Below are 14,713 nucleotides of genomic sequence, written 5' to 3' on the forward strand. Positions count from 1 at the left end.
TATTTGGAAAGGGTAAAGGACCTTTTTCAATGCAAAACTGTGCTTTTTTGGTTTAACCACTTAACAACCGCCCATTGCCGATTAACGGCTTCAGGCTGGTTGTTTAACTCTGAGAGGCCGTTAATTAACGGCCTCCCAGAATTCTGCTCTCGCGCGCACACGAGATCATCCGTGACCGCCGGGTCCACTGGAATCACGGATCACGCTCGTCGCGGCCGTTTACCACGTGATCGCTCCGTCAAATGACGGAGTGATCACTTGTAAACAAACCGGCGTCATGTTATGACGCCGGTTCCTCCCTCCCCCTCTCTGTACCGATCGGAACAGCGGAGGGGGAAGAGATCGGTGTTAGCAGCGATGTGGGCTGCATCTGCAGTGCCCACATCGCTGCTCACCGAATTTAACCCCTCAGTTCCCTGCAAATACACTGCAATACCCTGCAAATACTCTGCAGTACCCCCCATTACTCTGCAGTACCCCCCATTACTCTGCAGTACCCCCCCATTACTCTGCAGTACCCCCCCCCCATTACTCTGCAGTACCCCCCCCCCATTACTCTGCAATACCCTGCCATTACTCTGCAGTACCCCCCATTACTCTGCAATACCCTGCCATTACTCTGCAATACCCTGCCATTACTCTGCAGTACCCGCCATTACTCTGCAGTACCCGCCATTACTCTGCAATACCCTGCCATTACTCTGCAGTACCCCCAATACTCTGCAGTACCCCCCAATACTCTGCATTACCCTGCTATTACTCTGCAGTACCCCCAATACTCTGCAATACCCCCAAATAATCGGCAATACCCCCCAATACTCGGCAATACCCCCCAATACCCCGCAATACCCCCCAATACTCTGCAATACCCCCCAATACTCTGCAATACCCCCCAATACTCTGCAATACCCGCCAATACTCTGCAATACCCCCCAATACCCCGCCAATACTCTGCAATACCCTGCCATAAATTGCCATACCCAGCCATACTCGGAGATACCAAGCCATACTCGGTGATACCCTGCAATACCCAGCCATAGACGGCCCCCCACCCCCACCCCTCACCGCCCTCCGGTGCTTCTACCAACTTGCCAATGCGATCAAAGCCAGAATCTTTTTTTTATTTTTTTTATTTTTTTTATTTCAGGCTTCCCAGCCTAGAGGTGAGATGTGGGGTCATATTGACCCCCAGATTTCACTGTAAAGAGGACCTGTCATCCCATATTCCTATTACAAGGGATGTTTACATTCCTTTTAATAGGAATAAAAGTGATCAAAAAATTTTTTTGGGGGGAAAAAATGTCAAACTAAAATAAAGTAAAATGAACAATAAATTTTTTTTTTTTTAAAGCGCCCTTGTTCCCATGTGCTTGCATGCATGAGCGAACGCATACGTAAGCCCTGCCCACATATGAAAACGGTGTTCAAACCACACATGTGAGGTATCGCCGTGAACGTTAGAGCGAGAGCAATAATTCTAGCCCTAGACCTCCTCTGTAACTCAAAACATGTAACCAGTAAAAAAAATTTAAAGCGTCGCCTATGGGGATTTTTAAGTAGCGACGTTTGGCACCATTTCCACGGGCATGTGCAATTTTGAAGAGTGACATGTTCGATATCTATTTACTCAGCATAACTTCATTTTTCACATTATGCAAAAATTGGGCTAACTTTACTGTTTTTTTTTTTTTGTTTTTTAAGCACAAAACTGTTTTTTCCCCCAAAAAAACGCGTTCGGAAAATTTCTGCGCAAATACCGTGTGAGATAAAAATTTGCAACGACCAACATTGTATTCTCCAGGTTCTTTGCTAAAAAAAATATATATATAATGTTTTGGGGTTCTGTGTAATTTTCTAGCAAATAAATGATGGATTTTTACATGTAGGAGAGAAATGTCAGAATTGTCCTGGGTGCTCCAGAACGCCTGATGGCGCTCCCTGCATTTTGGGCCTCTGTATATGGCCACACTGTGTAAAAGTCTCACACATGTGGTATCGCCGTACTCGGGAGTAATAGCAGAATGTGTTTTGGGGTGTAATTTGTGGTATGCATATGCTGTGTGTGAGAAATAACCTGATAATATGACAATTTTGTGTGAAAAAAAAAAAGGAAAAAAAATCTTGATTTTGCAAAGAATTGTGGGAAAAAATGAAAACTTCAAAAAACTCATCATGCCTCTTACTAAATACCTTGGAATGCCTTCTTTCCAAAAAGGGGTCATTTGGGGGGTATTTGTACTTTTCTGGCATGTTAGGGTCTCAAGAATTGAAATAGGCCATCAGTACTTCAGGTGTGATCAATTTTCAGATATTGGCGCCATAGCTTGTGGACTCTATAACTTTCACAAAGACCAAATAATATCCACCAATTTGTACTTATTTTTACCAAAGATATGTAGTAGTATAAATTTTGGCCAAAATTTATGAAGAAAAAATTACTAATCTGCTACATTTTATAACAGAAACGAAGAAAAATTCATTTTTTCACAGAATTTTCGGTCTTTTTTCTTTTATAGCACAAAAAATTAAAAACTGAGAGGTGATTAAATACCACCAAAAGAAAGCTCTATTTGTGTGAAAAAAAGGACAACAATTTAATATGGGTACAGTGTTGCATGACTGAGTAATTGTCATTCAAAATGTGAGAGCACCAAAAGCTGAAAATTGGTCTGGTTATTAAGGGTGTTTAAGTGCCCAGTGGTCAAGTGGTTAATATACTTCGATGGAGAAGCTGCAGAAAAGCATGTAGTGTGTTTTTTCTGCAATTTGTGTTTTTTTTTATCTGTCCAACAACAAATTGGCAAAAAAAAAAAAGCAAAAACGCAAATCACAGCAAAATCATGTGCGCAAACATGCACTGCATAAACTGATCAAAAGCAAACTGCATAGGTGTATACCGAGCCTTGTGCTGGCCACATGGATCATTTTTCAGATGAGAATATTCATGTAAAAAATCTTTCTACATTCGCTGAATGAAAGAATGTTTGAAATTTTCACTTGCTTTTAATATTCTGTTTTAAAATTAGTGTAATTTCTGAATGAAAACCACATACAGTGTCTGAAAATCTTTGACCAAGAAGTTTTATATTTGTAAATTTTCCCGTTACTGTGGTTGAATATAAACATCGATTTGACCACACTAAGTATTAGAAAATCGAACAAAGTTCTTAAAATTACTTTTTTTTTTTTTTCCAAGGAAGACATTGTTTTTGTATGGCCAGCATATAATATTATAGTTCTGTTTGAAAATCTGCAAAACAATCTTTAACTTTTTTTTCTTTAAATAAAAAAATTTGATTGGAGTCTGATTATATTTACCAGATTCAACCTCTAATAGTATATAGAGTATATCTCTTCTGTCTGTTGTTCCCAGAGTGGATTAAAGATTTTACTCCCTAACCATATAGTTGGTTATTTATATTTACCCCTGCGTATAGAGATATTTAGGAATGAATTGCTTTTTTTAAACTTTACATATTAACTAAATTATACACCACTTTTTTTTTTAAGGTTATTAACTGATTAATCGATTAATCAAAACAATAATCGACCAACTAATCGATTATGAAAATAATCTTTAGTTGCAGCCCTAGTTGTTACTGTAAGGCTCGGTTCACACCAGACGCGGCACGACTTGCCGCGCCGCGACCTGACAAGTCGCCCCCGTTCTGTACTACAGAACCGTTCTAGTAGGAGCGACTTGAGTCGCTCCGACTTAGAAAAAAGGTTCCTGTACTACTTTTGCGGCGACCTCGGGCGACTTGCATTGACTTCTATACAGAAGTCATTTTGCAAGTCGCCGCTGAGGTCGCGGCAGGTCGCGGCGCTGCAAGTCGTGCCGCGTCCTGTGTGAACCAAGCCTAAGACATGGGAGTAAAAGTGGTTGTAAACAACTAGGACAAAAAATAAATAAATACAAGACAAAGGCATAATAAGCTAGTATGCATAGTATTCTAGTTCAATATGAATTACTTACCTGAGATTGAAGCCCCTTTAGCCGTCCTTGAACACCGCTCCGACAGGCGGACATCGCTCCAGGAGTTACTTCCGGATATTATGGGCTGTGATTGGCCAGAGCCACGATGACGTCACTCTCGCGCATGCACGTGGGAGTCGCCATTAACGCCAAACTCACTGAAGCAACGGCACACACGTGTCCCTGCTTCGGTGCCGATCACGTCGGCACATGCAAATACAGGGGATATCTCCTAAACCGTTCAGGTTGAAAAGATATCCAGGGTAGCTACAGGTAAGCTTTATTATAGATTTACCTGTAGCAAAAAGTGTGTTGTAAGGGTTTACCACTTTAAGACTATGCACCACTGTGTTATGACTATATAACACCTCCCTCTCTTCTGCGTAACAGAGAAACTTTTTTGTAGTGAGCTAGGCTGATAACGATCCAGAGGTGAAGTACAGAAAGTTATTAGCTCACATTTCTGATAGGATGAACAACTTTTATTTTTTGCACCTGTCAAACACATAATAGAATTTATTGTTATAGTTTACATAAATTTCAGCAGAATTCTGTGCAGTTATAGATAAACCGAGGGGGTTATTTAGTAAAACTGTAGAGTACAAAATCTGGTGCATCTGTTCATAGAAACCAATCAGCTTCCAAGTTTTATTGTCAACACCTAATTGGCTACCATGCACAGCTGCACTAGATTTTGAGTGCACCAAGCTTTAGTATATGAAACAAAATTGGGTTATAGGGAGCGCTAATGCTGCTTTCACACTGGGGCGGGAGCGGCGTCGGCGGTAAAGTGCCGCTATTTTTAGCGGCGGTCTGCGGGCGCTAGCGGGGTGGTTTTAACCCCCGCTAGCGGCCGAAAAAGGGTTAAACCCGCCCGCAAAGCGCCGCTGCAGCGGCGCTTTGCCTGCGGTATTGCCGTGGTGTCCCATTGATTTCAATGGGTAGAAGCGTTTTAGGAGCGGTGAATACACCGCTCCTTCACCGCTCCAAAGATGCGGCTAGCAGGACTTTTTTCACCGTCCTGCCAGCGCATCGCTCCAGTGTGAAAGCCCTCCGGCTTTCACACTGGAGTGAAAGGGGCCGGTTTTTTTCAGGCGCTACACAGGCGCTATTTTTAGCGCTGTAACGCCTGAATACCGCCCCAGTATGAAAGCAGCCTAAGCAATTATATTTTATTCCCTGTATATCATATATCATAAAATAAAGTGAATATGTGCATTAAAGTGCAATATTTCCTTGTATCGTACAAATACAAAGTGAAGATATAAAGTTCAATGAGAAAAAAAAACATAAATTGGTAGTGATCAAAAAAAATAATCAAATTATATTTTAAAACTCCATATTTCCAATGATATGTCTTGATTATTAGACCCACACCTAAAGCAAGAGGAAATTCCTTTACCATATATATTGAATCCACTCAATGTTGTCAGGAAAATCCCAGTAGAAGACACAGCGATGGCTGTCCTGGCACGCGTCTGTGCACTTGGCACCAAACAGCCTACTTAAACATGGGATGCACACAGGATCAGTGCTTCCTGATCTGCAGCTCCCTGTGACCCCTTCTCCTGACTCCCTGAACATTTAAATGTAAGCAGACAACCTTCATATTTTTTGTACAATTTAATGCACGATTTAAAATAAATCGACAGTATTGCGCCCCTTGTTTCTTCCATATGGGATATTTTGGTGGAGAGGAGGTCATATTCCAAAAGATTCATCTAGTTACCTAGTGCATCCAATCCAGGATTTCCAAAAAGCGCATCAGACCATCTTTTAAAATAAAGAGGTCACATCCATCTGGTGAGCAGTTTTCAATTCAGAGCACATTGGGTGGATTCACTATATTTGCTGAAGGAATTCCCTTTCGGTGAGGGTCTATTAATAAAGACACATCATTGGAAATATGGAATTTTAAAATATAATTTGATTAATATTTTCCGATCACCACCAATTTATATATGTTTTTATCTCATTGCACTTTATGTATATCTTCACTTTGTGTCTGTATGATACAAGGAAATATTGCACTTTAATGCACATATTCACTTTATTTTATTATATATGATATACAGGGAATATAATGGAAAATTCCTATCAAAATACTTACCGTAATTTTCCTTTCCTGATGGACTCCATGGCAGCAACGTGTGGGTTAAGTCCCGCCTCCACTACCCTATAGGACACTACTCCCATAAATCTTTGCTCCCTGCCCCTGGCCGTGTTCGATAACTAGCCTACACCAGCCATTTGGGAGGGAACTCCTGCTGCCATGGAGTCCATCAGGAAAGGAAAATTACGGTAAGTATTTTGATAGGAATTTTCCATTTTCCTGACAGACTCCATGGCAGCAACGTGTGGGAAATAACTCGCCAAACACACCCGGGTGGGCAAAATGCTGAACAAAAGATTTATTTAACACTGTCGGCCGACAGGACTTTCAAACCAAAATCAACAGAGAATAAAGATGCTGGCTCAACACAATAGTGAGACATGAAGGTATGAATTGAAGACCAGGAGGCCGCTCTGCAGATTACATCAGGCGCAACATGACGCGAAGCCGCCCATGAGGTTGAGAGACTTCTGGTAGAGTGAGCTGTAACCGCCTTAGGAGGAGCCAAGCCCTTCTATCTATAAGCCCATTGGATTGCCTGGACCACCCAAGCAGCGATGGATCTAACGGAGGCCTTAGCGCCTCTATTTTTCCCGTTAAATAGCACGAAGAGGAAGTCAGATTGACGAAAAGAAGCTGTAACATCCAGATATTGTTTTAGAGTAACTCCCAAATCGAGTGGATGAGGATCCTGACTTCCAGCAGAATTGAAGGTAGGAAGAGTGATTTCCTGGTTTTCATGGAAAACAGAGGTAACCTTGGGATTTGTCCCCAACATCGGAATTAGGACTACCCTATCTGGAAAGAAGGCGAGAAAAGGTTCCTTTGCTCCTAGAGACTGAATTTCGGAGATTGTCTTCGCCGAAGTTATGGCTACCAGAAAAGAGGTTTTAAGGGTTAATTCTCTGATTGAGAGCGTTTTTTTAAATTGAGAGAAGAAATCTAGATCTAGGCTTCCTTTGTGGCCTAAGCTTGACTGCTCCTTTGAAGAATTGTTGGACCAAGGGATGATTGGCCCATGCGACTCCAGAAAAGGCTGAAATTGCTGAAACCTGGACCCGGAGAGAACTAACCGAAAGGGAGATATCCAATCCTGACTGTAAAAAAGCTTAAAACGTCCCGGACTGTAAGGGTATTACAGGAACTGGACCTTGAAAACAAGTGATCTGCAAACTTCGCCCAAATTCTCTCATATACCCGGTTAGTACTACTTCTTCGTGCACTAAGAAGAGTGGGAATAACTTCTTCAGGACAGCCTAAAGCCTTCAACCGTCCCCTTTCAAAAACCAAGCCTTTAGGCGCAAGTGATCCGGGCAAGGATGTAATCTCGACCCTTGAGACAGAAGGTCTGGTCTGGATGGTAAAGGAATTGGATCCCTGACACTGAGGAGCATCAGAAGCGGAAACCAGGGTCTGTTGGGCCAATAAGGGATTATGGCTATCACTTCTGCTGTCTCTGACCTAAGTCTCCTCAGGAACTGATGAATGATAGGAGTTGGAGGAAAGGCATAGGCCCTGTGGAACCACCATTTCTCCGTCAAGGCATCCACCCCGTAGGCTTGAGGATCCCTGTAACTTGAATAATACTTCTCCAGTTTTTTGTTGCAGGGAGAGGCAAACAGGTCGACTTTTGGGGAGAGCCCCATTGTCAGGATCCAGTTGAACACTTCCTCGTGAAGAGACCACTCGTTGTTGTCCAGAAGTATCCGGGAAAGAAAGTCTGCCTGAACGTTCTGAATCCCCGGGACATAGGTTGCTGTCAGATCCTTCAGGTTCCTCTGAGCCCAGGTCATGATCGGTTCCCCCTCCTGGAGAAGGGAAAGACTTTGGGTACCCCCTTGCCTTCTTATGTACGCTACTGCTGTGGTATTGTCTAGCCTGAGTAAGACTGAGGCTCCTGAAATCATTATGCCGAAAGGCTAGCAGAGCTTGAAAGGCTGCCCTTAACGCCAGGATGTTTGACACCGTCCCTCTGGAGGGGAGAATCCAGGTGCCCTGAGCCACTTCCGCCAGACAGTGGGCGCCCCAGCCTCTGTTGCTGGCATCCGTTGTTATGGTGACCCATGAGATGGGGAGAATGGAATGGCAGTTGCAGAGATTTTCCCGTTGGAGTCACCACGGAAGGGAATTCCTCATGGATAGGGATTCGAATCAGCTGGGTTTTGCTGCCTGACCATTGATGAAGGAAACCCTTCTGAAACGGCCTCATCCTCCACTGTGCCCACCTCACCATCGGAATTGTCGCTACCACAGTGCCTATAATTTTCAGCCACTGGAGTGCCTGGAGATGAGAGGCAGAAAGGGCTGTACGGATTCTGTCCCTGACCACTGACAACTTCTCTTCTGGTAATGAGATGGTGCCTCTGACAGTGTTGAATAGGGCCCCTAAGAACACCAGCCGCTGAGATGGGACCAGCTGGCTCTTCTCCAAGTTCAAGATCCACCAGAACTCCTGTAGGGTGGAGATGACCTGCTTTCTGTGTACCAGAAGTTGATCCTTGTCTTTTTTTACAGCGCCCTGTACACTATAAATAGGGCCAATACAGTAAAAGTGGCGGGTGCACCGGCTATCCCCCCCGGGACCCCCCCCCCCCCAGCCCCTGAGCTCAACAGAATATTACCGGAGTAAAATGCAATAACCAAAAAACAAAAGAGGGAACCACCCCCCCCCCCATCCCAAAACCATGATCCGGAGTAAGGACAACAGGTAAGCCAGACTTGCGGCACACAAGAAGTATATGAACCCAACGCCCAGGTGTCTGACCCTCGTTCCCCTCTCACGTCCAGTCTGTGGTAGTACCCCGTGTCGGGTCCCACTTCTACCCCGGCTACCTTGCACAGGTGTGCACTAACTGATAGTCTGGTTGTTGTCCGGATGGCTCATAATCCCCGGTAGCTCAAGCCTGAGAAACTGACTCCTTAAAGTTTCCTTCCAGAACGGTTAAGGTCCCTGAACCGATGCCATCAACCAGGTGGGATACAGTTGGTTCCAGGATCAACCCGCAAGTCTATGCCACCGAGGTAGGGGGAAGCAACAGAAACAAAGTTAAGTCAAAACAGTACTTACGCTCCAGAGGAGCCCGTTCAGTCCGGTGATACGCCCCACAGAGCCCATGAGGCCACGGAAACCTACGGCTCGCTGTCTTGCGGGGCCTGTGGTCTTCTGTTCCAGGGTCCCCTATTGCGTCCGGGTCTCTGAGGCCTTCCCGCCGAGGGAGCCACTGGGACGGTGCCAGTTGGAGGAGAATCCACTGACAGCCAATTGGGTAGCGACACCGAGGGCAGTTCCAGAGAGTTAAGGAAAGCCGGGACCTCCGCCGGGTGTCGTAGGGTGTAGGAGCGGCCGCCCCTCCTTGCAATAAGGTGGAAAGGGTGGCCCCACTTGTACATGATCCCGTGTTCGGTGAGCTTCTCCAAGAGTGGTTTCATACATCGTCGCATCTGAAGGGTCCTCCGGGAGACGTCGGGCAAAAGAGTGATTTGTGCTCCGTCAAAATCCAATTGACCTTTGTGCCAGGCCCGTTGTAATATGCTTTCTTTTAGGGAGTAGTTATGCAAGCAACATAAAACATCTCTGGGCCTGTCCGCAGCTGGCATTCTGGCACCCAGGGTCCTATGCACCCTGTCAATTTCAATGGGTGTTTCCGATGGGCGCTCCAGGTAATTATTAAATATGGCAGTAACGGTCGCTTTGAGGTCCGCCTGGTGGGTGGCTTCCGGCAGGCCACGAATCCTAACGTTACGCCTGCGATTACGGTTCTCCAAATCATCTACCAGGAGATGCAGCTGTGCGACTTGATCTACCACCTCCCCTCTCATGACCCGGAGGTCGGTGACATCTTGGCGGAGGGTGGCGGCCTCAGCCTCAACTGAGGAGACCCGCGTGGACACATCGGAAACCTCCTGTTTGATGCAGGCAAGCTCTCCTCGAAGTGCCGCCTCCATTCTGGACGCTAACAAGTCCAGATCATCTCTAGTGGGGAGCTTTTGTAGTAATGCCCATAAGGTCTGTTCATTAAATAGAGTGGCAGAGGGGCCTCTTGGGGTTTCTGTCAGGGGAGCGGCAGCACCAGGGCCCCGTTCCACAAGCTGCTGCGAGTCTCTGGTGGAGGCCTGGTAATGGGAGGCCTGTGTGTCTCTGGACGTCCACTGCGTGGAGCCTCCCATGTCCCCTCCAGGGCTGCCCAGGGATGCTAACGACAGTGACCGTGGGAGACATGGGGAAAGGTCACTGGCCGGGGAGAACAGGGGCATATCATTGCCTCCCTTGTACCTCTCATTGCTGGTAGGCTCCGACAGAGCGATCGCCGGAATCGGCACGAGATACCGCTCCATGCGGGCGAAACCGGAGCTCCGGGGCAAGCGAACCTCTTCCCAGGCTGCGTGCACGGAGGTGAGAAGCCCTAATGTTTGATAGTCTGTGCGGGGTAAGCTGCTAGGGAGCCGCGGCCCGGGAGCTCAGGGATATCACGTCCTCGCGCTTCCATGCCGAGACCACGCCCCCTGATCCTTGTCTTGAGCCAACAACAGAAGGTCGTCTAGGTAGTGATGTAGATGAATCCCTTTGGTTCTCAGAAGAGCTACCACTGCCAACAGTACTTTTGAAAATACACGAGGAGAAGTTGATAGCCCGAATGGAAGGCATGTAAATTGAAAATGGCTTTCGCCCACGGAGAAGCGGAGATACTGCTGGTAATTTTCTGCAACTGGGACATGAAAATAGGCGTCCTTTAGGTCTATGGAGACCATCCAGTCCCCTGCTTGAACAGATTGTTGAATTGTGGATAATGACTCCATCTTGAATTTTTCTTTTTTGATGAAACTGTTCAAGTGAGTTAGATCTATGACCGGCCTCCAGGCCCCGCTCTTTTTCTGAACCATAAACAAAGGAGAGTAGATTCCCATGCCTTGCTGAATGACTGGAACATGGATAACGGCGCCTTGAGCCAACAAAGATTCCACGTAGGCTAGAAGAATTAGCCTTTTTTCGTCTGAACCCGGAAGAGAGGTGGGGACCCATCTGAGCCTAGGAGATTCCTTGAAGGTCCAAACATGACCTGAGGAGACAGTCTAGACGGTCCAGAAGTCTTGGATCGAGGCCGCCCAGACATGGCGAAAGTGGAAAAGACGAGCCCCCACCTGCCCTGTCTGAGCGGGCCCAACCTCAAAAGGATTTCGTTGGTTCCCTCTCTCCCTTTAAATCACTTTTTGTAGATTTTTTAAAAGAGGATTGTCTTGATTTCCAGGACCTGGAAGATTCACGGCCCGGTCTATAACTGCGAGCTTCCCTGGCTCGTTCCTGGTACTGTCTCTTTGGAAAAGACCTTCTCTGGGCTTGCAAACGCCAGTCCTGGGGAAGGAACCCCGACTTCCCACCAGTGGCTCGGGTAATAGCCTCATTCAACTTTTTGCCGAAAAGGGAGGACCCTTCAAAGGGGATACGGCACCATACTTGTTTTGAGGCTGGGTCCGCCAGCCAAGGGCGGAGCCACAGAGCCCGTTTGGCCGTAACAGAAGAGAGCATCACCCGAGCCACCAGGCGTATGATGTCGATAGAGGCCTCCCCAAGAAAGGCGGAGGCCAGCCTAAGTTCTTGGATAGGCGAGCTCTTAGCCGTATCTTCAGAGATATTTCTAAGCGTCTCATCTACACTATCCGTTCATATCTCCATTGCTTTGGACATAGCGGCCAGAGCTAACGCTGGCTTACAGGCCATTCCTGCTGTGAGATACACTCTCTTCAAATCAGCATCAATCCGTCTGTCCAGAACATCCTTAAAAGACACAGTATCCTCTAAGGGAAGTGTGACATGTTTCACCAGCCTCATGACTGCTGCATCTACCAACGGCGCTGACTCCAAATGCTTCACCTCTTCTTCATTGAAAGGATAGAGTTTCGAAACCTTTGATAGCATGGAATTTTTCTTCTCCACCATGCCCCATTCATCTGTGATAATCTCACCTAGCTCAGAGATAAAAGGAAAATTAATCCGTTCCTTCTTTAATTGCTTAAAGAATTTTCTCTGTTTGGAAGGAGCAGCCACAGAATCTTCCCAGTTCAGTGTCTCTCTAACAGCTCTGACCAGAGGAGGAAATAGAGCGAAATCAAAACCCACACAGGGATCACTTTCATCAGAGTCACTGTCAGATATGGCAGCTGAGAGGTGGCTATGCGCAGAGGATTCCCAAGTATCCTGCAGCTGAGTCTCCCTTCCTGGAGAAAGTGGCGGCTCTGCCGGGGAACAATATTTCTGAGGGACTCCTTAACTTTTTCCACCAGGGTTTTAAGTTGTTGATCCGCGTCACCCCTTTCATTGGAAGCCTTGGCGTAGCAAGGATCGCATAAAGATTTTCCTGCCGGTACAAGAGCTCTGCACCCCCAACAGGCACTAGCTGAGTGACTAGATTGAGTCCTCGAGGAGTGCGACCGTTCCTCACTACGGTGTCCTGATCTTGAGGAGGAACCATAATGTTTTGATTTGGAAGAGGAGTGCCGGTGATGCGACTTGGAGGAGTCGCTCCCTCTATGAGAGCTGTGATGCTGTTCTGACCTGGAAGGGCTGAAACAGGAACAAGACAAGAAACCACAAGAGACAAGACATCAGGACAGAGCTAACAGATAAATACCCCTCCCCCACCAGACCTTCAGGTGATCATTAAAAATACCTTTTATGAGAGGGCTGGCCACAAACAGGCGGTAAAGAATCCATGTCCTCAGCGATATCCATACGCGCTAAAAAGATGACAAGGGATCAGTGCAAGGGACAGGGAAGGGATAGCCACCCTGTCCCAGAATGCCACTTACCAATAGATGCAACACAGAGGCAGGGGGAAGTCACCACAACAGCCCGCAAGCATTCCCAAAGCTTGCAGACTAATTCCCCCGTTTCAATAGCCCGCCCCTGTGATGTCACCGCCGTGCCTGTGCGCATGCGCGAAATAGCGGCAATTTGCCGCTAACGCGCATGCACGAAACCAAGCCTCGATCTCAATCGCGCATGTGCAGTACGGCCGAGAACGCAAACCCTGAAGTAGAACGGCGGCTGGAACGCGGAAGAACCAGCCGCCATGCCTGCACATACAAACAAACAGAAAAAACGAAGACAGATAAAAGATACAAAAACTGCTGCCATAATGAACTTATAGAACCTCTCACCACTCCCACCACGATCGATCACTCGGCCGAAGGTAAGGTAAGATGACACCGGACTTTCCAGGGGGCAAAACAGGTCACCTGCCAATAGCTGGCTATCCGACCAATGCGCAGCCTGCCTGCCAGTGGCCAGGACATGGGCTTCTTCACAGCGCCTCTTCCACTGCCCACTCCATACCCTGCTAATAGCTAGTGCTTAGCGGAGTAATGCGACTTTCTAGACCCAGAGTCGCAGACCTGCCGACCTCGATCGTGGGGATGATAAATCTTCAGGTAGAAAGACCACCTCTGGGTCCTTCGGAGGACAGAAAAAGAACACGGCCAGGGGCAGGGAGCAAAGATTTATTGGAGTAGTGTCCTATAGGGTAGTGGAGGCGGGACTTAATCCACACGTTGCTGTCATGGAGTCTGTCAGGAAAATATAATTACTTAGCGCCCCCATCACCCAATTTTGTTTCACTTGCACAGTCATAGGTTCTTTCTGTTTTTTTGGGGAGCAGCTTTATACACAAGGTATTTGTATATTTTTTGTTGCTTGGTGCAAGGTTTTTTTCACAGCTTTAGTATATGACCAAGTTTGTAAACATATTCCCTAATTCAAAAACCATGGGGGTTATTTACTAAAGGCAAATCCCCTTTGCAATACAAGTGCAAAGGTGCACTTGCAATTGCACTTGGAAGTGCAGGCGCTGTAACTCAGAGGGAGACATGCAAGGAAAATAGAAAAAAAACACATTTTTATTATTTTTATTTATTTTTGTTTTATAAAATTAAAAAATTAAGGACCGCCAACAAAGCGTCCAGAGGCATTGCACTGTCTGCAGGCAAACCGGTTGCAATTGCCTGGATTTCGGGGGAAGAAACACCAGTTTCTGAAGCCATGCTGACCCTACCCTGTCTGCCACCTTTTGGGGACTTAGGACAGTGATGGTCCCACCCTCCTAACTGCTGCTGGCTGAGGGGCTCCTCCCGCAGGACTCGCCACCCTGACCGAGTTCTGCGCCGTCCAGCTAGGTGAGGCCTTTGTCAGCTCCCAGATGCATAAGAGACAAAACCACGCTGTGCTGAGCTCTCTGAATAGCACTGAAGCTGAAAAACTATTTCAGGCTTCAACAAAATGGCTGCCGAGCGTCCAGTATAAAGGATATAATCACAGGGAAAATGGCCGCCGGACTACAGGAAAATGGAGACAGAGCATGCTGCTCCCTGGTCACACCAAAAATGAGCACTGTATGCAATGAAGAACAGTGAAAAAACAGGCAGAGAAATGGCAGTAAAAAAGCTCTACAGAGATCAGCAGACACCAGACACCTCAGGGGTGAGACCTATACACATCCAGGGCACAGCTATCCAGTGCAGTCCCCCCAGGTGAGAGCCCCCCAGGGAGCCCCTGTCTATGGCACACACACCGCTCAGCAGCCCATGCAGCATCCGCCACAGGGAAGGAGGGGAGATATAGGGACAGGGAGAGA

General features: G+C 46.7%; 1 protein-coding gene across 2 annotated transcripts in view; it reads right to left on the minus strand.

Moving 5' to 3' along the window:
• Nucleotides 1-14,713, minus strand: part of PIWIL1 (piwi like RNA-mediated gene silencing 1) — a 510,395-nt gene that overhangs the window by 316,931 nt on the left and 178,751 nt on the right. The gene's annotated exons all lie outside the window — the stretch shown is intronic.

Source organism: Lithobates pipiens, unplaced genomic scaffold, assembly GCF_037356315.1.
Source record: "Lithobates pipiens isolate NorthernLeopardFrog02 unplaced genomic scaffold, aLitPip1_a1.2 Scaffold_3, whole genome shotgun sequence".
In the NCBI taxonomy this organism is placed as follows: Eukaryota; Metazoa; Chordata; class Amphibia; order Anura; family Ranidae; genus Lithobates; species Lithobates pipiens.